This window comes from Vidua macroura, chromosome 4 (genome assembly GCF_024509145.1).
Source record: "Vidua macroura isolate BioBank_ID:100142 chromosome 4, ASM2450914v1, whole genome shotgun sequence".
In the NCBI taxonomy this organism is placed as follows: Eukaryota; Metazoa; Chordata; class Aves; order Passeriformes; family Viduidae; genus Vidua; species Vidua macroura.
Window position 1 is genome coordinate 17,615,695 of NC_071574.1, and position 15,634 is coordinate 17,631,328.

The window sequence follows — 15,634 nt, forward strand, 5'->3', positions numbered from 1 at the left end:
GGATCTCTGGCTGCCGGAGGCGAAGAAGCGGCTTCTTCGCGCACAGCTGAGTGGAGCGCCGCTTCTGCCGAAAGACGCCGGGAAGCGGCTCTTCCCTTCGGCCAGCTCCGGAGCGCCGCGTTCTGCCTCTCTAGTCGCCTAGATCTTAGCGAAAAGCTTTTCCACTCCATTTCTCAAGGCGAAAGTCTAGCAGCACTGCTCACTTCCCCCGATCTTGCCACGAAGTGGGATTTGCTGCACATTGCAAGGACACTGCACTTTCCTGGGCAAGCTGCAAACTTGCTGGCAGATGGCCGTGCTCTCTGCCCACTCCTGCCCAGCTCTGGGTAGTAGCGGTCACGCTGCAGCCTGGCGAAGGTAAGAAACCTGGAGAGCTGCCACGCTGCATTAGGGCAGCTGAGCGGCTGAAAAGCAGCAAAGCTGAACAGCCTGCCTCAGCTTCAGTACTCTGCAATTGACTGAAGTTGAAAAACGAAGCAGCAGAGCAGCTGGCTTCCGTGCGCACTGAAGGCACTTGCAAGAATCCAGCAGCTGCTTCTTCACAAGCACAGTCAGCTGCCTATCTTCTTCTTTCTCCACAAACTCACCGCTGCCCTTCTTCTCAGCAGCTGCCATCGTGTTCTCTGCATCTGGGAGCCTCAGGGCACGAGCAGGATTTTCCCAGGAGGGATGCATCAGGACTCCGTAAAAAGCCAGGCAAGTTGTCCTGGAACGCCTTCCATCCGCATGCCAAGAATGAATTCCGCAGGCAGGAGAGTGGCAGCCACCCTCCTCCAGCAGTCTGCACGCTTCGCACACAAGCCCGCTTCTTTGCGCCTTCCTTCTTCGCCTCTTGCAAGCCACCGCGGATCTCTGGCCGCCGGAGGCGAAGAAGCGGCTTCTTCGCGCACAGCTGAGTGGAGCGCCGCTTCTGCCGAAAGACGCCGGGAAGCGGCTCTTCCCTTCGGCCAGCTCCGGAGCGCCGCGTTCTGCCTCTCTAGTCGCCTAGATCTTAGCGAAAAGCTTTTCCACTCCATTTCTCAAGGCGAAAGTCTAGCAGCACTGCTCACTTCCCCCGATCTTGCCACGAAGTGGGATTTGCTGCACATTGCAAGGACACTGCACTTTCCTGGGCAAGCTGCAAACTTGCTGGCAGATGGCCGTGCTCTCTGCCCACTCCTGCCCAGCTCTGGGTAGTAGCGGTCACGCTGCAGCCTGGCGAAGGTAAGAAACCTGGAGAGCTGCCACGCTGCATTAGGGCAGCTGAGCGGCTGAAAAGCAGCAAAGCTGAACAGCCTGCCTCAGCTTCAGTACTCTGCGATTGACTGAAGTTGAAAAACGAAGCAGCAGAGCAGCTGGCTTCTGTGCGCACTGAAGGCACTTGCAAGAATCCAGCAGCTGCTTCTTCACAAGCACAGTCAGCTGCCTATCTTCTTCTTTCTCCACAAACTCACCGCTGCCCTTCTTCTCAGCAGCTGCCATCGTGTTCTCTGCATCTGGGAGCCTCAGGGCACGAGCAGGATTTTCCCAGGAGGGATGCATCAGGACTCCGTAAAAAGCCAGGCAAGTTGTCCTGGAACGCCTTCCATCCGCATGCCAAGAGTGAATTCCAGAGGCAGGAGAGTGGCAGCCACCCTCCTCCAGCAGTCTGCACGCTTCGCACACAAGCCCGCTTCTTTGCGCCTTCCTTCTTCGCCTCTTGCAAGCCACCGCGGATCTCTGGCTGCCGGAGGCGAAGAAGCGGCTTCTTCGCGCACAGCTGAGTGGAGCGCCGCTTCTGCCGAAAGACGCCGGGAAGCGGCTCTTCCCTTCGGCCAGCTCCGGAGCGCCGCGTTCTGCCTCTCTAGTCGCCTAGATCTTAGCGAAAAGCTTTTCCACTCCATTTCTCAAGGCGAAAGTCTAGCAGCACTGCTCACTTCCCCCGATCTTGCCACGAGGTGGGATTTGCTGCACATTGCAAGGACACTGCACTTTCCTGGGCAAGCTGCAAACTTGCTGGCAGATGGCCGTGCTCTCTGCCCACTCCTGCCCAGCTCTGGGTAGTAGCGGTCACGCTGCAGCCTGGCGAAGGTAAGAAACCTGGAGAGCTGCCACGCTGCATTAGGGCAGCTGAGCGGCTGAAAAGCAGCAAAGCTGAACAGCCTGCCTCAGCTTCAGTACTCTGCGATTGACTGAAGTTGAAAAACGAAGCAGCAGAGCAGCTGGCTTCTGTGCGCACTGAAGGCACTTGCAAGAATCCAGCAGCTGCTTCTTCACAAGCACAGTCAGCTGCCTATCTTCTTCTTTCTCGACAAACTCACCGCTGCCCTTCTTCTCAGCAGCTGCCATCGTGTTCTCTGCATCTGGGAGCCTCAGGGCACGAGCAGGATTTTCCCAGGAGGGATGCATCAGGACTCCGTAAAAAGCCAGGCAAGTTGTCCTGGAACGCCTTCCATCCGCATGCCAAGAATGAATTCCAGAGGCAGGAGAGTGGCAGCCACCCTCCTCCAGCAGTCTGCACGCTTCGCACACAAGCCCGCTTCTTTGCGCCTTCCTTCTTCGCCTCTTGCAAGCCACCGCGGATCTCTGGCTGCCGGAGGCGAAGAAGCGGCTTCTTCGCGCACAGCTGAGTGGAGCGCCGCTTCTGCCGAAAGACGCCGGGAAGCGGCTCTTCCCTTCGGCCAGCTCCGGAGCGCCGCGTTCTGCCTCTCTAGTCGCCTAGATCTTAGCGAAAAGCTTTTCCACTCCATTTCTCAAGGCGAAAGTCTAGCAGCACTGCTCACTTCCCCCGATCTTGCCACGAAGTGGGATTTGCTGCACATTGCAAGGACACTGCACTTTCCTGGGCAAGCTGCAAACTTGCTGGCAGATGGCCGTGCTCTCTGCCCACTCCTGCCCAGCTCTGGGTAGTAGCGGTCACGCTGCAGCCTGGCGAAGGTAAGAAACCTGGAGAGCTGCCACGCTGCATTAGGGCAGCTGAGCGGCTGAAAAGCAGCAAAGCTGAACAGCCTGCCTCAGCTTCAGTACTCTGCGATTGACTGAAGTTGAAAAACGAAGCAGCAGAGCAGCTGGCTTCTGTGCGCACTGAAGGCACTTGCAAGAATCCAGCAGCTGCTTCTTCACAAGCACAGTCAGCTGCCTATCTTCTTCTTTCTCCACAAACTCACCGCTGCCCTTCTTCTCAGCAGCTGCCATCGTGTTCTCTGCATCTGGGAGCCTCAGGGCACGAGCAGGATTTTCCCAGGAGGGATGCATCAGGACTCCGTAAAAAGCCAGGCAAGTTGTCCTGGAACGCCTTCCATCCGCATGCCAAGAGTGAATTCCAGAGGCAGGAGAGTGGCAGCCACCCTCCTCCAGCAGTCTGCACGCTTCGCACACAAGCCCGCTTCTTTGCGCCTTCCTTCTTCGCCTCTTGCAAGCCACCGCGGATCTCTGGCTGCCGGAGGCGAAGAAGCGGCTTCTTCGCGCACAGCTGAGTGGAGCGCCGCTTCTGCCGAAAGACGCCGGGAAGCGGCTCTTCCCTTCGGCCAGCTCCGGAGCGCCGCGTTCTGCCTCTCTAGTCGCCTAGATCTTAGCGAAAAGCTTTTCCACTCCATTTCTCAAGGCGAAAGTCTAGCAGCACTGCTCACTTCCCCCGATCTTGCCACGAGGTGGGATTTGCTGCACATTGCAAGGACACTGCACTTTCCTGGGCAAGCTGCAAACTTGCTGGCAGATGGCCGTGCTCTCTGCCCACTCCTGCCCAGCTCTGGGTAGTAGCGGTCACGCTGCAGCCTGGCGAAGGTAAGAAACCTGGAGAGCTGCCACGCTGCATTAGGGCAGCTGAGCGGCTGAAAAGCAGCAAAGCTGAACAGCCTGCCTCAGCTTCAGTACTCTGCAATTGACTGAAGTTGAAAAACGAAGCAGCAGAGCAGCTGGCTTCTGTGCGCACTGAAGGCACTTGCAAGAATCCAGCAGCTGCTTCTTCACAAGCACAGTCAGCTGCCTATCTTCTTCTTTCTCCACAAACTCACCGCTGCCCTTCTTCTCAGCAGCTGCCATCGTGTTCTCTGCATCTGGGAGCCTCAGGGCACGAGCAGGATTTTCCCAGGAGGGATGCATCAGGACTCCGTAAAAAGCCAGGCAAGTTGTCCTGGAACGCCTTCCATCCGCATGCCAAGAGTGAATTCCAGAGGCAGGAGAGTGGCAGCCACCCTCCTCCAGCAGTCTGCACGCTTCGCACACAAGCCCGCTTCTTTGCGCCTTCCTTCTTCGCCTCTTGCAAGCCACCGCGGATCTCTGGCTGCCGGAGGCGAAGAAGCGGCTTCTTCGCGCACAGCTGAGTGGAGCGCCGCTTCTGCCGAAAGACGCCGGGAAGCGGCTCTTCCCTTCGGCCAGCTCCGGAGCGCCGCGTTCTGCCTCTCTAGTCGCCTAGATCTTAGCGAAAAGCTTTTCCACTCCATTTCTCAAGGCGAAAGTCTAGCAGCACTGCTCACTTCCCCCGATCTTGCCACGAGGTGGGATTTGCTGCACATTGCAAGGACACTGCACTTTCCTGGGCAAGCTGCAAACTTGCTGGCAGATGGCCGTGCTCTCTGCCCACTCCTGCCCAGCTCTGGGTAGTAGCGGTCACGCTGCAGCCTGGCGAAGGTAAGAAACCTGGAGAGCTGCCACGCTGCATTAGGGCAGCTGAGCGGCTGAAAAGCAGCAAAGCTGAACAGCCTGCCTCAGCTTCAGTACTCTGCGATTGACTGTAGTTGAAAAACGAAGCAGCAGAGCAGCTGGCTTCTGTGCGCACTGAAGGCACTTGCAAGAATCCAGCAGCTGCTTCTTCACAAGCACAGTCAGCTGCCTATCTTCTTCTTTCTCCACAAACTCACCGCTGCCCTTCTTCTCAGCAGCTGCCATCGTGTTCTCTGCATCTGGGAGCCTCAGGGCACGAGCAGGATTTTCCCAGGAGGGATGCATCAGGACTCCGTAAAAAGCCAGGCAAGTTGTCCTGGAACGCCTTCCATCCGTATGCCAAGAATGAATTCCAGAGGCAGGAGAGTGGCAGCCACCCTCCTCCAGCAGTCTGCACGCTTCGCACACAAGCCCGCTTCTTTGCGCCTTCCTTCTTCGCCTCTTGCAAGCCACCGCGGATCTCTGGCTGCCGGAGGCGAAGAAGCGGCTTCTTCGCGCACAGCTGAGTGGAGCGCCGCTTCTGCCGAAAGACGCCGGGAAGCGGCTCTTCCCTTCGGCCAGCTCCGGAGCGCCGCGTTCTGCCTCTCTAGTCGCCTAGATCTTAGCGAAAAGCTTTTCCACTCCATTTCTCAAGGCGAAAGTCTAGCAGCACTGCTCACTTCCCCCGATCTTGCCACGAAGTGGGATTTGCTGCACATTGCAAGGACACTGCACTTTCCTGGGCAAGCTGCAAACTTGCTGGCAGATGGCCGTGCTCTCTGCCCACTCCTGCCCAGCTCTGGGTAGTAGCGGTCACGCTGCAGCCTGGCGAAGGTAAGAAACCTGGAGAGCTGCCACGCTGCATTAGGGCAGCTGAGCGGCTGAAAAGCAGCAAAGCTGAACAGCCTGCCTCAGCTTCAGTACTCTGCGATTGACTGAAGTTGAAAAACGAAGCAGCAGAGCAGCTGGCTTCTGTGCGCACTGAAGGCACTTGCAAGAATCCAGCAGCTGCTTCTTCACAAGCACAGTCAGCTGCCTATCTTCTTCTTTCTCGACAAACTCACCGCTGCCCTTCTTCTCAGCAGCTGCCATCGTGTTCTCTGCATCTGGGAGCCTCAGGGCACGAGCAGGATTTTCCCAGGAGGGATGCATCAGGACTCCGTAAAAAGCCAGGCAAGTTGTCCTGGAACGCCTTCCATCCGCATGCCAAGAGTGAATTCCAGAGGCAGGAGAGTGGCAGCCACCCTCCTCCAGCAGTCTGCACGCTTCGCACACAAGCCCGCTTCTTTGCGCCTTCCTTCTTCGCCTCTTGCAAGCCACCGCGGATCTCTGGCTGCCGGAGGCGAAGAAGCGGCTTCTTCGCGCACAGCTGAGTGGAGCGCCGCTTCTGCCGAAAGACGCCGGGAAGCGGCGCTTCCCTTCGGCCAGCTCCGGAGCGCCGCGTTCTGCCTCTCTAGTCGCCTAGATCTTAGCGAAAAGCTTTTCCACTCCATTTCTCAAGGCGAAAGTCTAGCAGCACTGCTCACTTCCCCCGATCTTGCCACGAAGTGGGATTTGCTGCACATTGCAAGGACACTGCACTTTCCTGGGCAAGCTGCAAACTTGCTGGCAGATGGCCGTGCTCTCTGCCCACTCCTGCCCAGCTCTGGGTAGTAGCGGTCACGCTGCAGCCTGGCGAAGGTAAGAAACCTGGAGAGCTGCCACGCTGCATTAGGGCAGCTGAGCGGCTGAAAAGCAGCAAAGCTGAACAGCCTGCCTCAGCTTCAGTACTCTGCGATTGACTGAAGTTGAAAAACGAAGCAGCAGAGCAGCTGGCTTCTGTGCGCACTGAAGGCACTTGCAAGAATCCAGCAGCTGCTTCTTCACAAGCACAGTCAGCTGCCTATCTTCTTCTTTCTCCACAAACTCACCGCTGCCCTTCTTCTCAGCAGCTGCCATCGTGTTCTCTGCATCTGGGAGCCTCAGGGCACGAGCAGGATTTTCCCAGGAGGGATGCATCAGGACTCCGTAAAAAGCCAGGCAAGTTGTCCTGGAACGCCTTCCATCCGCATGCCAAGAGTGAATTCCAGAGGCAGGAGAGTGGCAGCCACCCTCCTCCAGCAGTCTGCACGCTTCGCACACAAGCCCGCTTCTTTGCGCCTTCCTTCTTCGCCTCTTGCAAGCCACCGCGGATCTCTGGCTGCCGGAGGCGAAGAAGCGGCTTCTTCGCGCACAGCTGAGTGGAGCGCCGCTTCTGCCGAAAGACGCCGGGAAGCGGCGCTTCCCTTCGGCCAGCTCCGGAGCGCCGCGTTCTGCCTCTCTAGTCGCCTAGATCTTAGCGAAAAGCTTTTCCACTCCATTTCTCAAGGCGAAAGTCTAGCAGCACTGCTCACTTCCCCCGATCTTGCCACGAAGTGGGATTTGCTGCACATTGCAAGGACACTGCACTTTCCTGGGCAAGCTGCAAACTTGCTGGCAGATGGCCGTGCTCTCTGCCCACTCCTGCCCAGCTCTGGGTAGTAGCGGTCACGCTGCAGCCTGGCGAAGGTAAGAAACCTGGAGAGCTGCCACGCTGCATTAGGGCAGCTGAGCGGCTGAAAAGCAGCAAAGCTGAACAGCCTGCCTCAGCTTCAGTACTCTGCGATTGACTGAAGTTGAAAAACGAAGCAGCAGAGCAGCTGGCTTCTGTGCGCACTGAAGGCACTTGCAAGAATCCAGCAGCTGCTTCTTCACAAGCACAGTCAGCTGCCTATCTTCTTCTTTCTTGACAAACTCACCGCTGCCCTTCTTCTCAGCAGCTGCCATCGTGTTCTCTGCATCTGGGAGCCTCAGGGCACGAGCAGGATTTTCCCAGGAGGGATGCATCAGGACTCCGTAAAAAGCCAGGCAAGTTGTCCTGGAACGCCTTCCATCCGCATGCCAAGAATGAATTCCGCAGGCAGGAGAGTGGCAGCCACCCTCCTCCAGCAGTCTGCACGCTTCGCACACAAGCCCGCTTCTTTGCGCCTTCCTTCTTCGCCTCTTGCAAGCCACCGCGGATCTCTGGCCGCCGGAGGCGAAGAAGCGGCTTCTTCGCGCACAGCTGAGTGGAGCGCCGCTTCTGCCGAAAGACGCCGGGAAGCGGCTCTTCCCTTCGGCCAGCTCCGGAGCGCCGCGTTCTGCCTCTCTAGTCGCCTAGATCTTAGCGAAAAGCTTTTCCACTCCATTTCTCAAGGCGAAAGTCTAGCAGCACTGCTCACTTCCCCCGATCTTGCCACGAAGTGGGATTTGCTGCACATTGCAAGGACACTGCACTTTCCTGGGCAAGCTGCAAACTTGCTGGCAGATGGCCGTGCTCTCTGCCCACTCCTGCCCAGCTCTGGGTAGTAGCGGTCACGCTGCAGCCTGGCGAAGGTAAGAAACCTGGAGAGCTGCCACGCTGCATTAGGGCAGCTGAGCGGCTGAAAAGCAGCAAAGCTGAACAGCCTGCCTCAGCTTCAGTACTCTGCGATTGACTGAAGTTGAAAAACGAAGCAGCAGAGCAGCTGGCTTCTGTGCGCACTGAAGGCACTTGCAAGAATCCAGCAGCTGCTTCTTCACAAGCACAGTCAGCTGCCTATCTTCTTCTTTCTCCACAAACTCACCGCTGCCCTTCTTCTCAGCAGCTGCCATCGTGTTCTCTGCATCTGGGAGCCTCAGGGCACGAGCAGGATTTTCCCAGGAGGGATGCATCAGGACTCCGTAAAAAGCCAGGCAAGTTGTCCTGGAACGCCTTCCATCCGCATGCCAAGAGTGAATTCCAGAGGCAGGAGAGTGGCAGCCACCCTCCTCCAGCAGTCTGCACGCTTCGCACACAAGCCCGCTTCTTTGCGCCTTCCTTCTTCGCCTCTTGCAAGCCACCGCGGATCTCTGGCTGCCGGAGGCGAAGAAGCGGCTTCTTCGCGCACAGCTGAGTGGAGCGCCGCTTCTGCCGAAAGACGCCGGGAAGCGGCTCTTCCCTTCGGCCAGCTCCGGAGCGCCGCGTTCTGCCTCTCTAGTCGCCTAGATCTTAGCGAAAAGCTTTTCCACTCCATTTCTCAAGGCGAAAGTCTAGCAGCACTGCTCACTTCCCCCGATCTTGCCACGAAGTGGGATTTGCTGCACATTGCAAGGACACTGCACTTTCCTGGGCAAGCTGCAAACTTGCTGGCAGATGGCCGTGCTCTCTGCCCACTCCTGCCCAGCTCTGGGTAGTAGCGGTCACGCTGCAGCCTGGCGAAGGTAAGAAACCTGGAGAGCTGCCACGCTGCATTAGGGCAGCTGAGCGGCTGAAAAGCAGCAAAGCTGAACAGCCTGCCTCAGCTTCAGTACTCTGCAATTGACTGAAGTTGAAAAACGAAGCAGCAGAGCAGCTGGCTTCCGTGCGCACTGAAGGCACTTGCAAGAATCCAGCAGCTGCTTCTTCACAAGCACAGTCAGCTGCCTATCTTCTTCTTTCTCCACAAACTCACCGCTGCCCTTCTTCTCAGCAGCTGCCATCGTGTTCTCTGCATCTGGGAGCCTCAGGGCACGAGCAGGATTTTCCCAGGAGGGATGCATCAGGACTCCGTAAAAAGCCAGGCAAGTTGTCCTGGAACGCCTTCCATCCGCATGCCAAGAATGAATTCCGCAGGCAGGAGAGTGGCAGCCACCCTCCTCCAGCAGTCTGCACGCTTCGCACACAAGCCCGCTTCTTTGCGCCTTCCTTCTTCGCCTCTTGCAAGCCACCGCGGATCTCTGGCCGCCGGAGGCGAAGAAGCGGCTTCTTCGCGCACAGCTGAGTGGAGCGCCGCTTCTGCCGAAAGACGCCGGGAAGCGGCTCTTCCCTTCGGCCAGCTCCGGAGCGCCGCGTTCTGCCTCTCTAGTCGCCTAGATCTTAGCGAAAAGCTTTTCCACTCCATTTCTCAAGGCGAAAGTCTAGCAGCACTGCTCACTTCCCCCGATCTTGCCACGAAGTGGGATTTGCTGCACATTGCAAGGACACTGCACTTTCCTGGGCAAGCTGCAAACTTGCTGGCAGATGGCCGTGCTCTCTGCCCACTCCTGCCCAGCTCTGGGTAGTAGCGGTCACGCTGCAGCCTGGCGAAGGTAAGAAACCTGGAGAGCTGCCACGCTGCATTAGGGCAGCTGAGCGGCTGAAAAGCAGCAAAGCTGAACAGCCTGCCTCAGCTTCAGTACTCTGCAATTGACTGAAGTTGAAAAACGAAGCAGCAGAGCAGCTGGCTTCTGTGCGCACTGAAGGCACTTGCAAGAATCCAGCAGCTGCTTCTTCACAAGCACAGTCAGCTGCCTATCTTCTTCTTTCTCCACAAACTCACCGCTGCCCTTCTTCTCAGCAGCTGCCATCGTGTTCTCTGCATCTGGGAGCCTCAGGGCACGAGCAGGATTTTCCCAGGAGGGATGCATCAGGACTCCGTAAAAAGCCAGGCAAGTTGTCCTGGAACGCCTTCCATCCGCATGCCAAGAGTGAATTCCAGAGGCAGGAGAGTGGCAGCCACCCTCCTCCAGCAGTCTGCACGCTTCGCACACAAGCCCGCTTCTTTGCGCCTTCCTTCTTCGCCTCTTGCAAGCCACCGCGGATCTCTGGCTGCCGGAGGCGAAGAAGCGGCTTCTTCGCGCACAGCTGAGTGGAGCGCCGCTTCTGCCGAAAGACGCCGGGAAGCGGCTCTTCCCTTCGGCCAGCTCCGGAGCGCCGCGTTCTGCCTCTCTAGTCGCCTAGATCTTAGCGAAAAGCTTTTCCACTCCATTTCTCAAGGCGAAAGTCTAGCAGCACTGCTCACTTCCCCCGATCTTGCCACGAAGTGGGATTTGCTGCACATTGCAAGGACACTGCACTTTCCTGGGCAAGCTGCAAACTTGCTGGCAGATGGCCGTGCTCTCTGCCCACTCCTGCCCAGCTCTGGGTAGTAGCGGTCACGCTGCAGCCTGGCGAAGGTAAGAAACCTGGAGAGCTGCCACGCTGCATTAGGGCAGCTGAGCGGCTGAAAAGCAGCAAAGCTGAACAGCCTGCCTCAGCTTCAGTACTCTGCGATTGACTGAAGTTGAAAAACGAAGCAGCAGAGCAGCTGGCTTCTGTGCGCACTGAAGGCACTTGCAAGAATCCAGCAGCTGCTTCTTCACAAGCACAGTCAGCTGCCTATCTTCTTCTTTCTCCACAAACTCACCGCTGCCCTTCTTCTCAGCAGCTGCCATCGTGTTCTCTGCATCTGGGAGCCTCAGGGCACGAGCAGGATTTTCCCAGGAGGGATGCATCAGGACTCCGTAAAAAGCCAGGCAAGTTGTCCTGGAACGCCTTCCATCCGCATGCCAAGAGTGAATTCCAGAGGCAGGAGAGTGGCAGCCACCCTCCTCCAGCAGTCTGCACGCTTCGCACACAAGCCCGCTTCTTTGCGCCTTCCTTCTTCGCCTCTTGCAAGCCACCGCGGATCTCTGGCTGCCGGAGGCGAAGAAGCGGCTTCTTCGCGCACAGCTGAGTGGAGCGCCGCTTCTGCCGAAAGACGCCGGGAAGCGGCTCTTCCCTTCGGCCAGCTCCGGAGCGCCGCGTTCTGCCTCTCTAGTCGCCTAGATCTTAGCGAAAAGCTTTTCCACTCCATTTCTCAAGGCGAAAGTCTAGCAGCACTGCTCACTTCCCCCGATCTTGCCACGAGGTGGGATTTGCTGCACATTGCAAGGACACTGCACTTTCCTGGGCAAGCTGCAAACTTGCTGGCAGATGGCCGTGCTCTCTGCCCACTCCTGCCCAGCTCTGGGTAGTAGCGGTCACGCTGCAGCCTGGCGAAGGTAAGAAACCTGGAGAGCTGCCACGCTGCATTAGGGCAGCTGAGCGGCTGAAAAGCAGCAAAGCTGAACAGCCTGCCTCAGCTTCAGTACTCTGCAATTGACTGAAGTTGAAAAACGAAGCAGCAGAGCAGCTGGCTTCTGTGCGCACTGAAGGCACTTGCAAGAATCCAGCAGCTGCTTCTTCACAAGCACAGTCAGCTGCCTATCTTCTTCTTTCTCCACAAACTCACCGCTGCCCTTCTTCTCAGCAGCTGCCATCGTGTTCTCTGCATCTGGGAGCCTCAGGGCACGAGCAGGATTTTCCCAGGAGGGATGCATCAGGACTCCGTAAAAAGCCAGGCAAGTTGTCCTGGAACGCCTTCCATCCGCATGCCAAGAGTGAATTCCAGAGGCAGGAGAGTGGCAGCCACCCTCCTCCAGCAGTCTGCACGCTTCGCACACAAGCCCGCTTCTTTGCGCCTTCCTTCTTCGCCTCTTGCAAGCCACCGCGGATCTCTGGCTGCCGGAGGCGAAGAAGCGGCTTCTTCGCGCACAGCTGAGTGGAGCGCCGCTTCTGCCGAAAGACGCCGGGAAGCGGCTCTTCCCTTCGGCCAGCTCCGGAGCGCCGCGTTCTGCCTCTCTAGTCGCCTAGATCTTAGCGAAAAGCTTTTCCACTCCATTTCTCAAGGCGAAAGTCTAGCAGCACTGCTCACTTCCCCCGATCTTGCCACGAGGTGGGATTTGCTGCACATTGCAAGGACACTGCACTTTCCTGGGCAAGCTGCAAACTTGCTGGCAGATGGCCGTGCTCTCTGCCCACTCCTGCCCAGCTCTGGGTAGTAGCGGTCACGCTGCAGCCTGGCGAAGGTAAGAAACCTGGAGAGCTGCCACGCTGCATTAGGGCAGCTGAGCGGCTGAAAAGCAGCAAAGCTGAACAGCCTGCCTCAGCTTCAGTACTCTGCGATTGACTGTAGTTGAAAAACGAAGCAGCAGAGCAGCTGGCTTCTGTGCGCACTGAAGGCACTTGCAAGAATCCAGCAGCTGCTTCTTCACAAGCACAGTCAGCTGCCTATCTTCTTCTTTCTCCACAAACTCACCGCTGCCCTTCTTCTCAGCAGCTGCCATCGTGTTCTCTGCATCTGGGAGCCTCAGGGCACGAGCAGGATTTTCCCAGGAGGGATGCATCAGGACTCCGTAAAAAGCCAGGCAAGTTGTCCTGGAACGCCTTCCATCCGCATGCCAAGAATGAATTCCAGAGGCAGGAGAGTGGCAGCCACCCTCCTCCAGCAGTCTGCACGCTTCGCACACAAGCCCGCTTCTTTGCGCCTTCCTTCTTCGCCTCTTGCAAGCCACCGCGGATCTCTGGCTGCCGGAGGCGAAGAAGCGGCTTCTTCGTGCACAGCTGAGTGGAGCGCCGCTTCTGCCGAAAGACGCCGGGAAGCGGCTCTTCCCTTCGGCCAGCTCCGGAGCGCCGCGTTCTGCCTCTCTAGTCGCCTAGATCTTAGCGAAAAGCTTTTCCACTCCATTTCTCAAGGCGAAAGTCTAGCAGCACTGCTCACTTCCCCCGATCTTGCCACGAAGTGGGATTTGCTGCACATTGCAAGGACACTGCACTTTCCTGGGCAAGCTGCAAACTTGCTGGCAGATGGCCGTGCTCTCTGCCCACTCCTGCCCAGCTCTGGGTAGTAGCGGTCACGCTGCAGCCTGGCGAAGGTAAGAAACCTGGAGAGCTGCCACGCTGCATTAGGGCAGCTGAGCGGCTGAAAAGCAGCAAAGCTGAACAGCCTGCCTCAGCTTCAGTACTCTGCGATTGACTGAAGTTGAAAAACGAAGCAGCAGAGCAGCTGGCTTCTGTGTGCACTGAAGGCACTTGCAAGAATCCAGCAGCTGCTTCTTCACAAGCACAGTCAGCTGCCTATCTTCTTCTTTCTCGACAAACTCACCGCTGCCCTTCTTCTCAGCAGCTGCCATCGTGTTCTCTGCATCTGGGAGCCTCAGGGCACGAGCAGGATTTTCCCAGGAGGGATGCATCAGGACTCCGTAAAAAGCCAGGCAAGTTGTCCTGGAACGCCTTCCATCCGCATGCCAAGAGTGAATTCCAGAGGCAGGAGAGTGGCAGCCACCCTCCTCCAGCAGTCTGCACGCTTCGCACACAAGCCCGCTTCTTTGCGCCTTCCTTCTTCGCCTCTTGCAAGCCACCGCGGATCTCTGGCTGCCGGAGGCGAAGAAGCGGCTTCTTCGCGCACAGCTGAGTGGAGCGCCGCTTCTGCCGAAAGACGCCGGGAAGCGGCTCTTCCCTTCGGCCAGCTCCGGAGCGCCGCGTTCTGCCTCTCTAGTCGCCTAGATCTTAGCGAAAAGCTTTTCCACTCCATTTCTCAAGGCGAAAGTCTAGCAGCACTGCTCACTTCCCCCGATCTTGCCACGAGGTGGGATTTGCTGCACATTGCAAGGACACTGCACTTTCCTGGGCAAGCTGCAAACTTGCTGGCAGATGGCCGTGCTCTCTGCCCACTCCTGCCCAGCTCTGGGTAGTAGCGGTCACGCTGCAGCCTGGCGAAGGTAAGAAACCTGGAGAGCTACCACGCTGCATTAGGGCAGCTGAGCGGCTGAAAAGCAGCAAAGCTGAACAGCCTGCCTCAGCTTCAGTACTCTGCGATTGACTGAAGTTGAAAAACGAAGCAGCAGAGCAGCTGGCTTCTGTGCGCACTGAAGGCACTTGCAAGAATCCAGCAGCTGCTTCTTCACAAGCACAGTCAGCTGCCTATCTTCTTCTTTCTCGACAAACTCACCGCTGCCCTTCTTCTCAGCAGCTGCCATCGTGTTCTCTGCATCTGGGAGCCTCAGGGCACGAGCAGGATTTTCCCAGGAGGGATGCATCAGGACTCCGTAAAAAGCCAGGCAAGTTGTCCTGGAACGCCTTCCATCCGCATGCCAAGAATGAATTCCAGAGGCAGGAGAGTGGCAGCCACCCTCCTCCAGCAGTCTGCACGCTTCGCACACAAGCCCGCTTCTTTGCGCCTTCCTTCTTCGCCTCTTGCAAGCCACCGCGGATCTCTGGCTGCCGGAGGCGAAGAAGCGGCTTCTTCGCGCACAGCTGAGTGGAGCGCCGCTTCTGCCGAAAGACGCCGGGAAGCGGCTCTTCCCTTCGGCCAGCTCCGGAGCGCCGCGTTCTGCCTCTCTAGTCGCCTAGATCTTAGCGAAAAGCTTTTCCACTCCATTTCTCAAGGCGAAAGTCTAGCAGCACTGCTCACTTCCCCCGATCTTGCCACGAAGTGGGATTTGCTGCACATTGCAAGGACACTGCACTTTCCTGGGCAAGCTGCAAACTTGCTGGCAGATGGCCGTGCTCTCTGCCCACTCCTGCCCAGCTCTGGGTAGTAGCGGTCACGCTGCAGCCTGGCGAAGGTAAGAAACCTGGAGAGCTGCCACGCTGCATTAGGGCAGCTGAGCGGCTGAAAAGCAGCAAAGCTGAACAGCCTGCCTCAGCTTCAGTACTCTGCGATTGACTGAAGTTGAAAAACGAAGCAGCAGAGCAGCTGGCTTCTGTGCGCACTGAAGGCACTTGCAAGAATCCAGCAGCTGCTTCTTCACAAGCACAGTCAGCTGCCTATCTTCTTCTTTCTCCACAAACTCACCGCTGCCCTTCTTCTCAGCAGCTGCCATCGTGTTCTCTGCATCTGGGAGCCTCAGGGCACGAGCAGGATTTTCCCAGGAGGGATGCATCAGGACTCCGTAAAAAGCCAGGCAAGTTGTCCTGGAACGCCTTCCATCCGCATGCCAAGAGTGAATTCCAGAGGCAGGAGAGTGGCAGCCACCCTCCTCCAGCAGTCTGCACGCTTCGCACACAAGCCCGCTTCTTTGCGCCTTCCTTCTTCGCCTCTTGCAAGCCACCGCGGATCTCTGGCTGCCGGAGGCGAAGAAGCGGCTTCTTCGCGCACAGCTGAGTGGAGCGCCGCTTCTGCCGAAAGACGCCGGGAAGCGGCTCTTCCCTTCGGCCAGCTCCGGAGCGCCGCGTTCTGCCTCTCTAGTCGCCTAGATCTTAGCGAAAAGCTTTTCCACTCCATTTCTCAAGGCGAAAGTCTAGCAGCACTGCTCACTTCCCCCGATCTTGCCACGAGGTGGGATTTGCTGCACATTGCAAGGACACTGCACTTTCCTGGGCAAGCTGCAAACTTGCTGGCAGATGGCCGTGCTCTCTGCCCACTCCTGCCCAGCTCTGGGTAGTAGCGGTCACGCTGCAGCCTGGCGAAGGTAAGAAACCTGGAGAGCTGCCACGCTGCATTAGGGCAGCTGAGCGGCT